The sequence below is a fragment of the Rutidosis leptorrhynchoides genome, chromosome 8 (assembly GCF_046630445.1).
Source record: "Rutidosis leptorrhynchoides isolate AG116_Rl617_1_P2 chromosome 8, CSIRO_AGI_Rlap_v1, whole genome shotgun sequence".
Taxonomy (NCBI): domain Eukaryota; kingdom Viridiplantae; phylum Streptophyta; class Magnoliopsida; order Asterales; family Asteraceae; genus Rutidosis; species Rutidosis leptorrhynchoides.
The window spans coordinates 373,082,237-373,101,631 of NC_092340.1; the positions used below are offsets into that span (position 1 = coordinate 373,082,237).

Consider the following 19,395-nt stretch of genomic DNA (forward strand, 5'->3'; position numbering starts at 1 on the left):
AGAGAGAGAGAGAGAGAGATGACAAGTGAGTGACATGAGCAAAAGAGACAATGAGCTATGAATGATGAAGCAGCGAATCAATAGCACCAAAACATTTGAGTCAACTTACATCTTTGATTGCTTATTGCAATTCAAATAATGAATGCAGTCTGACTTCGAGTGTACCATATCAATGTATCACATAAGCTATGGTAAGACTTTCCTTGAGAGGGTTTGCATCAGAACATAATTGTCTGCCATAGCTACCATACCATGGGCTTTAGTAGCTTTGATTATAACATCCACACTCATGTCTCACACCATCAAACATAACATAACTGAAAAAAATACTCCATGTGAACATCTAATCAAACCATGGGATAAAAGTTACCCAAAATTTGCATTTGCTGTAAAGATAATACGGTCACATATATGAGATACAACTGATAATGTCTAATCAACTTTAGCATTACCTTAAAATCCAAATAGAGTATTGTTATTTAAAGTACATAATTACTTATGAATTCAAAATAGAACTGTAATGTTACCTACATTACTAATGTATGGTTAGTACTACTATTTGATGTTATGTTGAATTCCACCTCCCTGTAAATTCTATATCATATGAGGTACACACAAATAAGTGATTTTGACCTACATATGAAAACTCTTATGATAAAAGAGTTGTTAGAATAAAACTAAATGTACCACTTAATATGCCCTTTTTATATTGGACGAACCTGTTCCCAATATAAGGTTGTTATCCATCTTTCTCTAGTGGTGTATTCGTGAGGAAGAAGATGAAAAAAGTGACATTTCCACAACAATCAAGAGCATCTACTCTTCCACTGCATCTACATACAACACATTTATTTATGGTCAGTCTCATCACATGGTCCTGGTGAAGTCAACCCATTTGGACCGTATACGTTCATATGCACATAACCACAAAATCAATCTCGTCAGCATTTTTAAAAAATTCTTATCTGCTTATTTGAGAAGAAATAGGCACTATAAAATAATGATGTACATACCTACTTATTTTTTAGCAGTCACTGTACATGAAACTTTCACTTTTCATGATCACTGTATATGAAAATCTAAAATACATACAATATTTTTTGAACATCAAAACTTTATTCATCTTTATTCATTATCAGATATCAGATATAAGAAGAATCGTAACTAATTAAAGCTCCAAATGAACACAACACATATGGATCACAGAATCTCGAAACAATATTTCAAACTCACTGATTTCATAAATTGATAAAAAAAAATTAATGATCGATACAACAGGAAGTAGAAATAAGATGTGATTACCTGAGTTTCTAGACATTAGGTTCGAGATTAAAACGATAATCTTCACGTAATAGTCGAATGTAGCTTATTGATTTGAAAACTTTAATCGATCGAAACTTAATAATGCATCCGATTCGGAATCTCCATTTATATTGTTCTCCGATTAATATTGTTGTTTAGTTCGGATCGAAATCAAAACCATTCACTCTTTTGATTTTAGTCGTTTGTTTTTGTTTTTAGGGACAAATTTAGGGTTTTTTCTCTGAAGTGATGAAGTAAGAACGGGATGAATGATATTCTGTGGAACCCTATTTGTCTATGTTTTCTCCCGTGTTTTTTTTTTATTTGTAAGGGTATTTTAGTCTCACTATTATTAACTTTGAAGATTATGAGGTCATAATTATTACATATACTTTTTAATGGTGTAGATTTAATGATAGCTAATGAATGAAGGGCTAAGATTACAAATTAGAGATTTTGATGACCTATTTTTGTGTTTATTATTATATATAGTAGAGAGTAGAGATAGAGATTGAAGATTATGAGGTCATAATTATTACATATACTTTTTAATGGTGTAGATTTAATGATAGCTAATGAATGAAGGGCTAAGATTACAAATTAGAGATTTTGATGACCTATTTTTGTGTTTGTTATTATATATAGTAGAGAATATAGTAGAGATAGAGATTATATCAATAGTCCTCATTTCTTGAAAATTATATCGATTATCCCTGAATGATAAGAAAGTGCACGACATTCATTCCTACTTTAACAACCGTTAAAATATTCGTCAAATCTTAACACACTTTCCAAATTTTAATTCTATGATTCACATGTACAATTTCTTCGAAAGAAAACTTCCATTCTAAAACGTCAACTCCAATCACACAAACAAACAAAAACGACATTGATATTGCTCCAATTACACACGTTTTATCTCGCAATATCTCCCTCATTTTATTCGTTGTAGAGGATCATTGGGCCCGAAAGTTATTTTTCTGCACTAAAGTGCCGGTTCGAGGCTAAAAGCCTGATTTGGTGTAAAATTGACCAAATCCTTATCAAAAATTGCAAAGAAAATGACAAGTGCAGCAAACAGCTCCGGAAGGATGAAGATAACTCTCACAAACAGCTTACTCCTTTTCAATAGAAAATATTAGTCAAACCAACCCAGCTGTCTGGTCAACATCAGAATTGTGATAAATTATGAATTTAATGTCAATTAGCAATACTTTAGTAATACTCGATACCTTTGAAATCGAGACCCACCATGTTGCAACTTGGACGTAATGATGGCGCATATTAAATCTCCACTTGCGTCAAGAATTTACAACTCTTATGGCAGTGAGATGATGTTGCTTGTGTTACACTTGTGGGGACCTAGTGGTTAATTTTTTGGCATCGGATTCTTTCGAGGTGAGTCTAGTAAGTTTCCATACGAAACACATAATCGAGGTGTCTCTGTCAACCTACACCTTTTCGACGTACTTGTATTAATTTTTTATTTTAGTGAATATGAAGGTGGTACCTAAGCATGATTAATATAGTTCAAACTCTCAAAGTAAAATCACATAGGGTTTCAACCCTATGTGCTTTTTTAATTTATTCAGTTCATTTGTTTTTTCTTTTATTCGATGAAAAACAATCATTCGAATTATGCTATAAATCAATTAAATCACGTATTTTGATCTAGGTCGTAAGATGCTATGTTTTTTACAGTCAATAATCTCAAAAAAAGGAAGGTTAAAATGACATCAAGTTAATAGAAAGGGATATGAATAAAACGACTTAAGTTTACGAGGGTATTAGTATGTAAGAGTTAATAGTTAGATTTAACTTACGTACATTTTATTATTATTTGGGGTTGATTGTGATGGCCATCCTAATCCACCTGGACGAAGTCATCAACATCTGGTTCCATTGCGAAGTACTGACCTAAATATGCCATGTACGACTCCAAGTAATATCTTTAAAATGAGCAAATGCACAGCGGAAGATTTCTTTCATACATGAGAATAAACATGCTTAAAAGTGTCAACCAAAAGGTTGGTGAGTTCATAGGTTTATCATAACAATCGTTTCAATAAATTAATAGACCATAAGATTTCCGTTTATAAATATATGTACACTCGCAAGTGTATAAAAGTATTCTATAAGTTGTTGAGCGCTTCGGTAACCATACTTAACTACTAATGTGGCATATTCCCTTTATTATGAAATCTACCTACACTCGCAAGTGTAGAAAAACGAAGTACTATGCAACCGTTTAGATACTAGAGCGACTAGCCCGGTTGGGGTGGTCAAACTCGATAGATCTATCAATAGGATTCGCGCTTACATGTTCTTCCAACATGTAAATATTAGTTACCAAGCTATTAGGGAAGATATGCAGGGTGGTACAACTCAACGTAGAATATATTTTAAGTACTTATGTCTATTTCGTCAAACAGTTATAAAAGCAACGCATGTATTCTCAGCCCAAAAATATATATTGTAAAAGCAATTAAAAAGGGAGCAAATGAAACTCACCTAATGTATTTTGTAGTAAAAATACATATGACGACATTGAACAAGTATAGGGTTAGCCTCGGATTCACGAACCTATATCATTTATATATATATTAACACATATCATGGTAATCGAACAAATTTACATATTATTATTGATATAGTGGTTATTTTAATAAATTATATGTTCCATTAGTAACTTAATTAGATATATTTATTTTTATATACATTAAATAGATAACTAGTATTTATTACAAAAATCTAAATATAGTTATGTTTTATGTTAATAATATATTTTTATATAGAAAAATCTTTATTTGATATATTAGTAATACTAATAGTAATAATGATAAAATAATACTAATTATGATAATAATCATGATAAAACAAGATAATTTTGATAAGAATGTTAGTTTTAATAATAGTACCAATTTTTAATAAAAATGATAAATTTAAAAAATAATGATACTTTTAGTATTAATAATAATAATAATTAAAATATTAATAATAATAATAATAATAGTAATAATAATGATAATTATAATAATGATCATAGTTTGTAATATTTTGTATTAGTTAAATAATAATAATAATAATAATAATAATAATAATAATAATAATAGAAAAGCTACCTTAGAGAGTTTTCCCAAAATAAAAATGCCATAGACCGGGCTCGAACCCAAGACCTCTCGGTTAAACCCAAAACACCCAACCATCCGTCTGTCCTTCCATTTTTGATTTAATTTGATCTATAATGTATTTAACCTACTATTTCTTCATCATCTAATTATTATTTTATGTATCATTACCATTTACTAACCATCATCTCCTAACATCATTATCATAATCATGTACGGTATCATTATCATATATGATCATACGCCATTCAATTAACCCCTTTATCATCATCATCCGATTCATCATAATTGTTATTGTTATTCGTTCATCATATATATATATATATATATATATATATATATATATATATATATATATATATATCTCATCTTTTAAATATGAAATATGAGAAGCCCAATAACATATAGCCCAAGATGAAACTCCTTAATACTTAAGTGAAGTCCAAGATGCAATCTCTTAAAGGTTTAAGTGGTCCAATAGTTTGAAAAAAGAAGTTTCACGAGCAGATGTACAAAATATTATTGAGGGTTTTGGTTATTGTTTGATAACAACAACAAAGGTTCGGTGGTGTGCAGCAACATCGTCATTATCAATTCCTAATATCGCCATCCTAATCACATAGGTTATCATCACGTCATCTTCTTCCATATCCTAATCACCTTTAATCTTTTTCATGACAGAAAACATAAACAAAACCGAAGAACAACGAGTCGCTTTTCTTTGTTGTTGAGGTGCTCAAATTAGGAAATAATAGGAGGAATAGCAGCGGTTAGAAACAGAAATAGAATTGTGCAGCTGTACCAGTAGTAGTCGATGGTTAAGGGTGGTTTTGGTTCGACTAAATTCACGAAATAGCAGCAGTAATTTGGTGGACTGCAAACAGAAAAAAATATATATATCGAACTGCAGTTGTTATTAGGTTTCAAGGGGTTGATGATGGTTCGTGGTGGTGGCGGTTGTAAGTTAAAGTTGTTGGTGAGTGTTTATCTTGAATGTGGCTGTTTTAGAGGGTGGTGATGTGGTGGTTTTGCAACCGAAACAGTAACAGGAATCGAATAGCATTAAACCGAACAGAAAACTTTGCAGCAACAAACGGAACAGTAGCTAGGCTAGTTTGATGTTTGTTAATGGTGGTGATTTAACAAGAAGAAAGGGAGAGAGAGGAAGAGAGAGAGAGAGAAATCGATAGAGAGGTAGAAGGTGGCGTGTGGTGGTTCAATGGTTTCGGTGAAAGTGGTGACTGCAAATTAGAAAAACATGGTGCAGTTTTTGGTGATAATGTTTTGGTTAGTAATGGCCGATGGAAATAATAAGGAGAACAAGAGGAGTGTTGGGTGCATAATTCTCTTTGCATTATATATGTATATGAATATATATTAGTTAGTGGGAAAACAAGTGATTTCTTTTTGTTTACAGAATATATTGGTGATTGAAACGTCTAACAAACTTGTCCAAATTCGATTCACAAATCATATATACTATATATATATATATATTACGTAGTGGTTAATAATTATAATTATATTATAATATAAAATTAATAATCACATGTGAAATGAGAATTGAAAAAGGAAACAACTACACAGTTCAGCTGCTGACATAATATATCACGGACTGGGTTTCGTATCCCGTTGTTAATCAGTGGCGGGTAAAAGTTCACAGAAAAATTCTAAAATTTTAAATTAATTATATTTATTTATTTTGGTCATTATGGTATAAAATTCGAGCATTAACTATTAAATAAAAATGACAATAATTATTCACTCCCAACCCTAAGTAAAATATAAAAAGTTTTAAAATTTGACAAGCAATCTTCTAAATATATTATTAACAAGCCTAAAATTTATAAAACTCATTTTCGAATTACCGTTTATTTTAAAATTACATAAGTTCGAATTAACTTCTCAAAATAATAATCAAAACGTCCGACGAGTATTACTATTATTAAATAATTATATTTAATGTACTCTATACATATATTTATATTTATTTTTATATGTACACACATTTAATTACAAATAATGGTTCACGAATCGTCGAGAGCAGTCGAAGGTCAATTGAATATATAAACATTGTTCCAAAATTTTCTAGTCTCAACATTACATACTTTGCTTATCGTATCAAAATCATATAAAGATTAACTTTAAATTTGGTCAGAAATTTCTGGGTCGTCACAGTACCTACCCGTTAAAGAAATTTCGTCCCGAAATTTGAGTGGGGTCGTCATAGCTAACAATAAAAATGTTTTCATGAAGAATATTAGTTGAAAAATAGAGTTTTATCATTATTGAGTAATACAGATAAAACCGTTCGATTATTCGAAGAGCACGAATGAAGCTATCACAAAAGAGTGAAATGAATAAATAAAGTTTCGTCTTAACTTTTGATGTTGTCTTGGTTGAATTCCGGAATTTAAGGGATTTAAAGAAAATTTTCAAAATCTAAAAGATTTGATTCTTCGACGAATAAGGAAATTAGGATATCTATAATTAAATACGGTGATCTGCCTCAATTGCTACGTCTGATATTTTCATTATAAATTTACTTTTCCCGTTTCATTATTTTCACCACTCTTATACTTTCTTCCCCAGTTAATATTTTCAAAGCATCTGTTAATGTGCTTAATCCAGTCCTGATCCTTGACTTTAAGTAAGGCGATCAAGACGTCTCGGGTTTGTAGGTACAAAGTTCGAAAGAACATAACTAAGATTATAAACAGGAAGGAAAAAGTACTAGCACAATTTGACTGGTTAAATTACCATAATCACGGAAAAGATAGAACTATCAAGAATTTACGTTCTTGATATGTTTAGAGGTTAAATAGAATGAAAGAGTTATGTAACATGGCACATGATGACGGTAGGGTCTGTGAATCATCACGTTCCATTAGAAATTTAGCATGACTTACTGTAATATAATCACGTTGGCCAAGCGTAATTATATTATACTAACCCATGCTTCAATTTCCTACACTTCTCCAGAATTCATTCATAATTTATACTTAGGTTTTACAGAAGTTTTCAATATAATGGAATACAGAAAACACAAAGAGGTAGATAATTTTGGACAAGAATATTTATGAAAATATCCTCAGAAATATCGAAGATATTTTGGAATTTTTAAGTTCGAAGGTTGATAAAGAAAGATTTTCCGCAAGATTTTAACATGAGTAAAGAGAAAGATATTCGTTGAAGGTTTCATCGGATCCAGAATTACCTGGATTCTTTGAATATAGGGTTTGGTCCTTGTATTTGTCCTTAGTCTCCTTCATGGTTAGCTCAAACTGTTTTTCAGTACCAATTTTTCTATCGAGCGTTCCCAACATTCCATTCTTTATCATCAAACATTTGGCCATTTAGGTCATCTACAACATGCTGCTTTGTCAGCATTTTCAAAGTTAACGGATCTGGATCATCGGTTATCAAACCGAGGGTTTTCAAGAATATCGAAGGTTTTTAGATGATTAAACGCTGATTGTGATCGTCAAGATACAAAGGATGTTTAAGATGAAATCAAGTGGCAAACTTGAAGAATTGTCTAGTTTCATATATTATAATCAGTATTTTAATTCATTTTAATTGTCCAATGTTAGTATTCCACAGTTGATAGTCCACAGTTAACAGTCCAATAATTCATATATAGCTTAATATATAATATTCAAATAAATTAATACGTATCGTGACCCGTGTACATGTCTCAGACTCAATCACAACTCAAAGTATATATATTATTGTAGAATCAATCTCAACCCTGTATAGCGAACTCTTGCATTATAGCATATAGAGTGTCTATGGTTATTCCAAATAATATATATTGATGCGTCGATATGATATGTCAAAACCTTGTATACGTGTCCCGATATTTAAAGTGCGAAAAATAAATAACAGAAATTAAATGACGATAAATAAAATTGCGAGAATATAAATTGCGATAAATAAATTGCGATAAATAAAATGTAATCAGTTAGCTAGGAACAGTTAGCTAGGAACAGTTAGCGTGGATTCTTAACAGAATTTTTCATAGTTAATTTGTTTGTTTCTAACAAATTTTATTTTTGTCCAATGTTTTCTTCATTATGCCACTTGTTGGATTCTGATAAGTCAAAATCCAAATATGAAATTGAATGAAAATGGTTATTCTGTGATGAACGGATTCGTATATATGTGGATGTAAGTAGGATAGTAAATGACTGTTGAATCAGATTTGAAGAATGTACAGTGTAACTTATTAATGTGAACTCTAAATATTTTTAGTGTATTACCTACCCGTTAAAATATTTTCACAATTAACAGTTTGTACAAAAGAATTTTTAATTACAATCTTTATGAAAATATATACTTATATATATATATATTTTTCCCCCAGATGTAATCATGAATTTAATGAGTCAATTTGATATTAAACTCATTTGATTTATCGTTAGAACGAGAATATATAATCTCTAAAACATTAGAGGTTACATAATCGCCACGTAGAACGAAGATAAATGATGTAGAACGATACGTAGAACGATGATTATGCTCGAGGTACAGAATGAGATGTTGAGGCGTGCGATGTTGGAACTTGGGTTGTTGGTGGTACTGGTGTTGATGTTGGTGGTACTATTGGTGCCAGTGATATTGCTGAAGCTGTTAAGTTTTGCACCATATTCTCCAAATTGATTACTCGAGCGCGAAGTTCGTTAACTTCTTTTATTATTCATGGATGATTGTCGGTCAGAACGAGCGGATGAATAAGGTTTAGAATTTTAGATAGAAGATAATCATGACGAGCTACCCTGGAGATGAGACTAAAAATGGTGTTTCGAACTGGTTCGCTGGTAAGTGCTCCAGGTTCTTCGCCAAGATTGCAGGTTGGTGGGTGGAAAGGATCGCCTTCTTCTTGTCTCCATTGATTAAGTTGACTACGAACCCATCAGATGAATTGGGGATGGATGATTAGTTGATTCATTCTGGTGACGCTACTTCCGGAGCTTAGGTGAAACTCCATATCGGAATCTGAGGGACTTGAACTAGTGGTGAGTTCCATTTCGTACGATTGAATAAAGGATTTTTTTATAAGAAATAGATTATAGGTAAATTAGTACCCTGCAATACATAATTTACATATGCATATATAATACTAAAATCCCATAAGTTACGGAGAAATCTACGGAAGCTGTCAGGCAGAGTCTACAGTAACAGATACACTAAGATTTGAATTTTGTCTATACACTATTCATGCAATCAATGCAGTAAGATGTGTCTATACTAAGAATGATAAGCAGGAAATTTCCTAAGGATGATAAGTAGATGATTTCCGACTAGATATGATAAGCAAAACTTTTGACATGCAGCTAAGGTTGAAGTCCAGACTCATTAATGCACCCTAATGACTATTAGTTAGACACACTAATGCAAGACCTGGTTCGCTAAGACCACCGCTCTGATACCACCTGTGATGGCCCATCCTAATCCACCTGGACGAAGTCATCAACATCTGGTTCCATTGCGAGGTACTGACCTAAATATTCCATGTACGACTCCAAGTAATATCTTTAAAATGAGCAAATGCACAGCGGAAGATTTCTTTCATACCTGAGAATAAACGTGCTTAAAAGTGTCAACCAAAAGGTTGGTGAGTTCATAGGTTTATCATAACAATCGTTTCAATATATTAATAGACCATAAGATTTCCGTTTATAAATATATGTACACTCACAAGTGTATAAAAGTATTCTATAAGTTGTTGAGCGCTTCGGTAACCATACTTAACTATTAATGTGGCATATTCCCTTTATTATGAAATCTACCTACACTCGCAAGTGTAGAAAAACGAAGTACTATGCAACCGTTTAGATACTAGAGCGACTAGCCCGGTTGGGGTGGTCAAACCCGATAGATCTATCAATAGGATTCGCGCTTACATGTTCTTCCAACATGTAAATATTAGTTACCAATCTACTAGGGAAGATATGCAGGGTGGTACAACTCAACGTAGAATATATTTTAAGTACTTATGTCTATTTCGTCAAACAGTTATAAAAGTGACGCATGTATTCTCAGACCAAAAATATATATTGCAAAAGCAATTAAAAAGGGAGCAAATGAAACTCACATAATGTATTTTGTAGTAAAAATACATATGACGACATTGAACAAGTATAGGGTTAGCCTCGGATTCACGAACCTATATCATTTATATATATATTAACACATATCATGGTAATCGAACAAATTTACATATTATTATTGATATAGTGGTTATTTTAATGAATTATATGTTCCATTAGAAACTTAATTAGATATATTTATTTTTATATACTTTAAATAGATAACTAGTATTTATTACAAAAATCTCAATATAGTTATGTTTTATGTTAATAATATATTTTTATATAGAAAAATCTTTATTTGATATATTAGTAATACTAATAGTAATAATGATAAAATAATACTAATTATGATAATAATCATGATAAAACAAGATAATTTTGATAAGAATGTTAGTTTTAATAAGAGTACTAATTTTTAATAAAAATGATAAATTTAAAAAATAATGATACTTTTAGTATTAATAATAATAATAATTAAAATATTATAATAATAGTAATAATAGCAATAATAATGATAATTATAATAATGATCATAGTTTGTAATATTTTGTATTAGTTAAATAATAATAATAATAATAATAATAATAATAGTAATAATAATAATAATAATAATAATAATAATAGAAAAGCTACCTTAGAGAGTTTTCCCAAAATAAAAATGCCATAGACCGGGCTCGAACCCAAGACCTCTCGGTTAAACCCAAAACACCCAACCATCCGTCTGTCCTTGCATTTTTGATTTAATTCGATCTATAATGTATTTAACCTACTATTTCTTCATCATCTAATTATTATTTTATGTATCATTACCATTTACTAACCATCATCTCCTAACATCATTATCATAATCATGTACGGTATCATTATCATATATGATCATACGCCATTCAATTAACCCCTTTATCATCATCCTCATCCGATTCATCATAATTATTATTGTTATTCGTTCATCATATATATATATATATATATATATATATATATATATATATATATATATATATATATATATATATATATATATATATATATATCTCATCTTTTAAATATGAAATATGAGAAGCCCAATAACATATAGCCCAAGATGAAACTCCTTAATACTTAAGTGAAGTCCAAGATGCAATCTCTTAAAGGTTTAAGTGGCCCAATAGTTTGGAAAAAGAAGTTTCACGAGCAGATGTACAAAATATTATTGAGGGTTTTGGTTATTGTTTGATAACAACAACAAAGGTTCGGTGGTGTGCAGCAGCATCGTCATTATCAATTCCTAATATCGCCATCTTAATCACATAGGTTATCATCACGTCATCTTCTTCCATATCCTAATCACCTTTAATCTTTTTCATGACAGAAAACATAAACAAAACCGAAGAACAACGAGTCGCTTTTCTTTGTTGTTGAGGTGCTCAAATTAGGGAATAATAGGAGGAATAGCAGCGGTTAGAAACAGAAATAGAATTGTGCAGCTGTACCAGTAGTAGTTGATGGTTAAGGGTGGTTTTGGTTCGACTAAATTCACGAAATATCAGCAGTAATTTGGTGGACTTCAAACAGAAAAAAATATATATATCGAACTGCAGTTGTTATTGGGTTTCAAGGGGTTGATGATGGTTCGTGGTGGTGGCGGTTGTAAGTTAAAGATGTTGGTGAGTGTTTATCTCGAGGGTGGCGGTTTTAGAGGGTGGGGATGTGGTGGTTTTTCAACCGAAACAGTAACAGGAATCGAATAGCATTAAACCGAAAAGAAAACTTTGCAGCAACAAACGGAACAGTAGCTAGGCTAGTTTGATGTTTGTTAATGGTGGTGATTCAACAAGAAGAAAGGGAAAGAGAGGAAGAGAGAGAGAGAGAGAAATCGATAGAGAGGTAGAAGGTGGCGTGTGGTGGTTCAATGGTTTCGGTGAAAGTGGTGACTGCAAATTAGAAAAACATGGTGCAGTTTTTGGTGATAATGTTTTGGTTAGTAATGGCCGATGGAAACAATAAGGAGAACAAGAGGAGTGTTGGGTGCATAAGTCTCTTTGCATTATATATGTATATGAATATATATTAGTTAGTGGGTAAACAAGTGATTTCTTTTTGTTTACAGAATATATTGGTGATTGAAACGTTTAACAAACTTGTCCAAATTCGATTCACAAATCATATATATTATATATATATATATATATATATATATATATATATATATATATATATATATATATATATATATATATATATATATATATATATATATATATATATATATATATATATATATATATATATATATATATATTACGTAGTGGTTAATAATTATAATTATATTATAATATAAAATTAATAATCACATGTGAAATGAGAATTGAAAAAGGAAACAACTACACAGTTCAGCTGCCGACATAATATCACGGACTGGGTTTCGTATCCCGTTGTTAATCAGTGGCGGGTAAAAGTTCACAGAAAAATTCTAAAATTTTAAATTAATTATATTTATTTATTTTGGTCATTATGGTATAAAATTCGAGCATTAACTATTAATTAAAAATAACATTAATTATTCACTCCCAACCCCAAGTAAAATATAAAAAGTTTTAAAATTTGACAAGCAATCTTCTAAATATATTATTAACAAGCCTAAAATTTATAAAACTCATTTTCGAATTACCGTTTATTTTAAAATTACATAAGTTCGAATTAACTTCTCTAAATAATAATCAAAACGTCCGACGAGTATTACTATTATTAAATAATTATATTTAATGTACTCTATACATATATTTATATTTATTTTTATATGTACACACATTTAATTACAAATAATGGTTCGCGATTCGTCGAGAGCAGTCGAAGGTCAATTAAATATATGAACATTGTTCCAAAATTTTCTAGTCTCAACATTACATACTTTGCTTATCGTATCAAAATCATATAAAGATTAAGTTTAAATTTGGTCGGAAATTTCCGGGTCGTCACAGTACCTACCCATTAAAGAAATTTCGTCCCGAAATTTGAGTGGGGTCGTCATAGCTAACAATAAAAATGTTTTCATGACGAATATTAGTTGACAAATAGAGTTTTATCATTATTGAGTAATACAGATAAAACCGTCCGATTATTCGAAGAGCACGAATGAAGCTATCACAAAAGAGTGAAATGAATAAATAAAGTTTCGTCTTAACTTTTGACGTTGTCTTGGTTGAATTCCGGAATTTAAGGGATTTAAAGAAAATCTTCAAAATCTAAAAGATTTGATTCTTCGTCGAATAAGGAAATTAGGATATCTATAATTAAATACGGTGATCTGCCTCAATTGCTACGTCTGATATTTTCATTATAAATTTACTTTTCCCGTTTCATTATTTTCACCACTCCTGTACTTTCTTCCCCAGTTCATATTTTCAAAGCATCTGTTAATGTGCTTAATCCAGTCCTGATCCTTGACTTTAAGTAAGGCGATCAAGACGTCTCGGGTTTGTAGGTACAAAGTTCGAAAGAACATAACTAAGATTATAAACAGGAAGAAAAAAGTACTAGCACAATTTGACTGGTTAAATTACCAGAATCACAAAAAGATAGAACTATCAAGAATTTACGTTCTTGATATGTTTAGAGGTTAAATAGAATGAAAGAGTTATGTAACATGGCACATGATGACGGTAGGGTCTGTGAATTATCACATTCCATTAGAAATTTAGCATGACTTACTGTAATATAATCACGTTGGCCAAGCGTAATTATATTATACTAACACATGCTTCAATTTCCTACACTTCTCTAGAATTCATTCATAATTTATACTTAGGTTTTACAGAAGTTTCCAATATAATGGAATACAGAAAACACAAAGAGGTAGATAATTTCGGACAAGAATATTTATGAAAATATCCTCAGAAATATCGAAGATATTTATGATGATATTTTGGAATTTCTAAGTTCGAAGGTTGATGAAGAAAGATTTTCCGTAAGATTTTAACATGAGTAAAGAGCAAGATATTCGTTGAAGGTTTCATCGGATCCAAAATTACCTGGATTCTTTGAATATAGGGTTTGGTCCTTGTATTTGTCCTTAGTCTCCTTCATGGTTAGCTCAAACCGTTTTTCAATACCAATTTTTCTATCGAGCGTTCCCAACATTCCATTCTTTATCATCAAACTTTTGGCCATTTAGATCATCTACAACATGCTGCTTTGTCAGCATTTTCAAAGTTAACGGATCTGGATCATCGGTTATCAAACCGAGGGTTTTCAAGAATATCGAAGGTTTTTAGATGATTAAACGCTGATTGTGATCGTCAAGATACAAAGGATGTTTAAGATGAAATCAAGTGGTAAACTTGAAGAATTGTCTAGTTTCATATATTATAATCAGTATTTTAATTCATTTTAATTGTCCAATGTTAGTAGTCCACTGTTGATAGTCCACTGGTTAACAGTCTAATAATTCATATATAGCTTAATATATAATATTCAAATTAATTAATATGTATCGTGACCCGTGTACATGTCACAGACTCGATCACAATTCTAAGTATATATATTATTGTAGAATCAACCTCAACCCTGTATAGCGAACTCGTGCATTACAGCATATAGAGTGTCTATGGTTATTCGAAATAATATATATAGATGCGTCGATATGATATGTCAAAACCTTGTATACGTGTCCCGATATTTAAAGTGCGAAAAATAAATAACAGAAATTAAATGAAGATAAATAAAATTGCAAGAATATAAATTGCGATAAATAAATTACGATAAACAAAATGTAATCAGTTAGCTAGGAACAGTTAGCTAGGAACAGTTAGCGTGGATTCTTAACGGAATTTTTCATAGTTAATTTGTTTGTTTCTAACAAATTTTATTTTTGTCCAATGTTTTCTTCATTATGCCACTTGTTGGATTCTGATAAGTCAAAATCCAAATATGAAATTGAATGAAAATGGTTATTCTGTGATGAACGGATTCGTATATATGTGGATGTAAGTAGGATAGTAAATGACTGTTGAATCAGATTTGAAGAATGTACAGTGTAGCTTATTAATGTGAACTCTAAATATTTTTAGGGTATTACCTACCCGTTAAAATATTTCCACAATTAACAGTTTGTACAAAAGAATTTTTAATTACAATCTTTATGAATATATATATATATATATATATATATATATATATATATATATATATATATATATATATATATATATATATATATATATATATATATATATATATATATTTTCCCCAGATGTAATCATGAATTTAATGAGTTAATTTGATATTAAACTCATTTGATTTATCGTTAGAACGAGAATATATAATCTCTAAAACATTAGAGGTTACATAATCACCACGTAGAACGAAGATAAATGATGTAGAACGATACGTAGAACGATGATTATGCTCGAGGTACAGAATGAGATGTTAAGGCGTGTGATGTTAGAACTTGGGTTATTGGTGGTACTGGTGTTGATGTTGGTGGTACTGTTGGTGTCGGAGATATTACTGAAGCTGTTAAGTTTTGCACCATATTCTCCAAATTAATTACTCGAGCGCGAAGTTCGTTAACTTCTTTTATTATTCCTGGATGATTATCGATCGGAACGAGCGGATGAATAAGGTTTAGAATTTTAGATAGAGGATAATCATGACGAGCTACCCTGGAGATGAGACTAAAAATGGTGTTTCGAACTGGTTCACTGGTAAGTGCTTCAGGTTCTTTGCCAAGATTGCAGGTTGGTGGGTGAAAAGGATCGCCTTCTTCTTGTCTCCATTGATTAAGTCGACTACGAAACCATCAGATGAATTGGGGATGGATGATTAGTTGATTCATTCTGGTGACGCTGCTTTCGGAGCTTAGGTGAAACTCCATATTGGAATCTGAGGGACTTGAACTAGTGGTGAGTTCCATTTCGTACGATTGAATAAAGGATTTTTTTTATAAGAAATAGATTATAGGTAGATTAGTACCCTGCAATACATAATTTACATATGCATATATAATACTAAAATCCCATAAGTTACGGAGAAATCTACAGAAGCTGTCAGGCAGAGTCTACAGTAACAGATACACTAAGATATGAATTTTGTCTATACACTATTCATGCAATCAATGTAGTAAGATATGTCTACACTAAGAATGATAAGCAGGAAATTTCTTAAGGATGATAAGTAGATGATTTCAGACTAGATATGATAAGCAAAACTTTTTACATGCAGCTATGGTCGAAGTCCAGACTCATTAATGCACCCTAACGACTATTAGTTAGACACACTAATGCAAGACCTGGTTCGCTAAGACCACCGCTCTGATACCACCTGTGATGGCCCGTCCTAATCCACCTGGACGAAGTCATCAACATCTGGTTCCATTGCGAGGTACTGACCTAAATATGCCATGTACGACTCCAAGTAATATCTTTAAAATGAGCAAATGCACAGCGGAAGATTTCTTTCATACCTTAGAATAAACATGCTTAAAAGTGTCAACCAAGAGGATGGTGAGTTCATAGGTTTATCATAACAATCGTTTCAATATATTAATAGACCATAAGATTTTAGTTTATAAATATATGTACACTCGCAAGTGTATAAGAGTATTCTCTAAGTTGTTGGGCGCTTCGGTAACCATACTTAACTATTAATGTGGCATATTCCCTTTATTATGAAATCTACCTACACTCGCAAGTGTAGAAAAACGAAGTACTATGCAACCGTTTAGATACTAGAGCGACTAGCCCAGTTGGGGTGGTCAAACCCGATAGATCTATCAATAGGATTCGCGCTTACATGTTCTTCCAACATGTAAATATTAGTTACCAAGCTATTAGGGAAGATATACAGGGTGGTACAACTCAACGTAGAATATATTTTAAGTACTTATGTCTATTTCGTCAAACAGTTATAAAAGCAACGCATGTATTCTCAGACCAAAAATATATATTGCAAAAGCAATTAAAAAGGGAGTAAATGAAACTTACCTAATGTATTTTGTAGTAAAAATACATATGACGACATTGAACAAGTATAGGGTTAGCCTCGGATTCACGAACCTATATCATTTTTATATATATTAACACATATCATGGTAATCGAACAAATTTACATATTATTATTGATATAGTGGTTATTTTAATAAATTATATGTTCCATTAGTAACTTAATTAGATATATTTATTTTTATATACATTAAATAGATAACTAGTATTTATTACAAAAATCTCAATATAGTTATGTTTTATGTTAATAATATATTTTTATATAGAAAAATCTTTATTTGATATATTAGTAATACTAATAGTAATAATGATAAAATAATACTAATTATGATAATAATCATGATAAAACAAGATAATTTTGATAAGAATGTTAGTTTTAATAATAGTACTAATTTTTAATAAAAATGATAAATTTAAAAAATAATGATACTTTTAGTATTAATAATAATAATTAAAATAATAATAATAATAATAATAATAATAATTATAATAATAATAATAATAATAATAATAATAATAATAATAATAATAATAATAGTAATAATAATGATAATTATAATAATGATCATAGTTTGTAATATTTTGTATTAGTTAAATAATAATAATAATAATAATAATAATAATAATAATAATAATAATAATAATAATAATAATAATAATAATAGAAAAGCTACCTTAGAGAGTTTTCCCAAAATAAAAATGCCATAGACCGGGCTCGAACCCAAGACCTCTCGGTTAAACCCAAAACACCCAATCATCCGTCTGTCCTTGCATTTTTGATTTAATTCGATCTATAATGTATTTAACCTACTATTTCTTCATCATCTAATTATTATTTTATGTATCATTACCATTTACTAACCATCATCTCCTAACATCATTATCATAATCATGCACGGTATCATTATCATATATGATCATACGCCATTGAAATTAACCCCTTTATCATCATCATCATCCGATTCATCATAATTGTTATTGTTATTCGTTCATCATATATATATATATATATATATATATATATATATATATATATATATATATATATATATATATATATATATATATATATATATATATATATATATATATATATATCTTATCTTTTAAATATGAAATATGAGAAGCCCAATAACATATAGCCCAAGATGAAACTCCTTAATACTTAAGTGAAGTCCAAGATGCAATCTCTTAAAGGTTTAAGTGACCCAATAGTTTGGAAAAAGAAGTTTCACGAGCAGATGTACAAAATATTATTGAGGGTTTTGGTTATTGTTTGATAACAACAACAAAGGTTCAGTGGTGTGCAGCAGCATCGTCGTTATCAATTCCTAATATCGCCATCCTAATCACATAGGTTATCATCACGTCATCTTCTTCCATATCCTAATCACCTTTAATCTTTTTCATGACAGAAAACATAAATAAAACCGAAGAACAACGAGTCACTTTTCTTTGTTGTTGAGGTGGTCAAATTAGGAAATAATAGGAGGAATAATAGCAGTTAGAAACAGAAATAGAATTGTGCAGCTGTACCAGTAGTAGTCGATGGTTAAGGGTGGTTTTGGTTTGACTAAATTCACGAAATAGCAGCAGTAATTTGGTGGACTGCAAACAGAAAAAAAATATATATATCGAACTGCAGTTGTTATTGGGTTTCAAGGGGTTGATGATGGTTTGTGGTGGTGGCGGTTGTAAGTTAAATATGTTGGTGAGTGTTTGTCTTGAGGGTGGCGGTTTTAGAGGGTGGTGATGTGGTGGTTTTGCAACCGAAACAGTAACAGGAATCGAATAGCATTAAACCGAACAAAAAACTTTGCAGCAACAAACGGAACAGTAGCTAGGCTAGTTTGATGTTTGTTAATGGTGGTGATTCAACAAGAAGAAAGG

At 30.6% G+C, this 19,395-nt stretch overlaps 1 long non-coding RNA gene across 1 annotated transcript; it reads right to left on the reverse strand.

The window, feature by feature from the left end:
* Window positions 1-114: 114 nt before the first annotated feature.
* On the reverse strand, window positions 115-1,522 carry LOC139861272 (uncharacterized). The gene is made up of 3 exons (XR_011763700.1): window positions 1,303-1,522; window positions 720-833; window positions 115-317 (listed from the first exon to the last, which is right to left on the reverse strand). It is a non-coding gene; the product is annotated as an uncharacterized lncRNA (long non-coding RNA).
* Window positions 1,523-19,395: the final 17,873 nt, after the last annotated feature.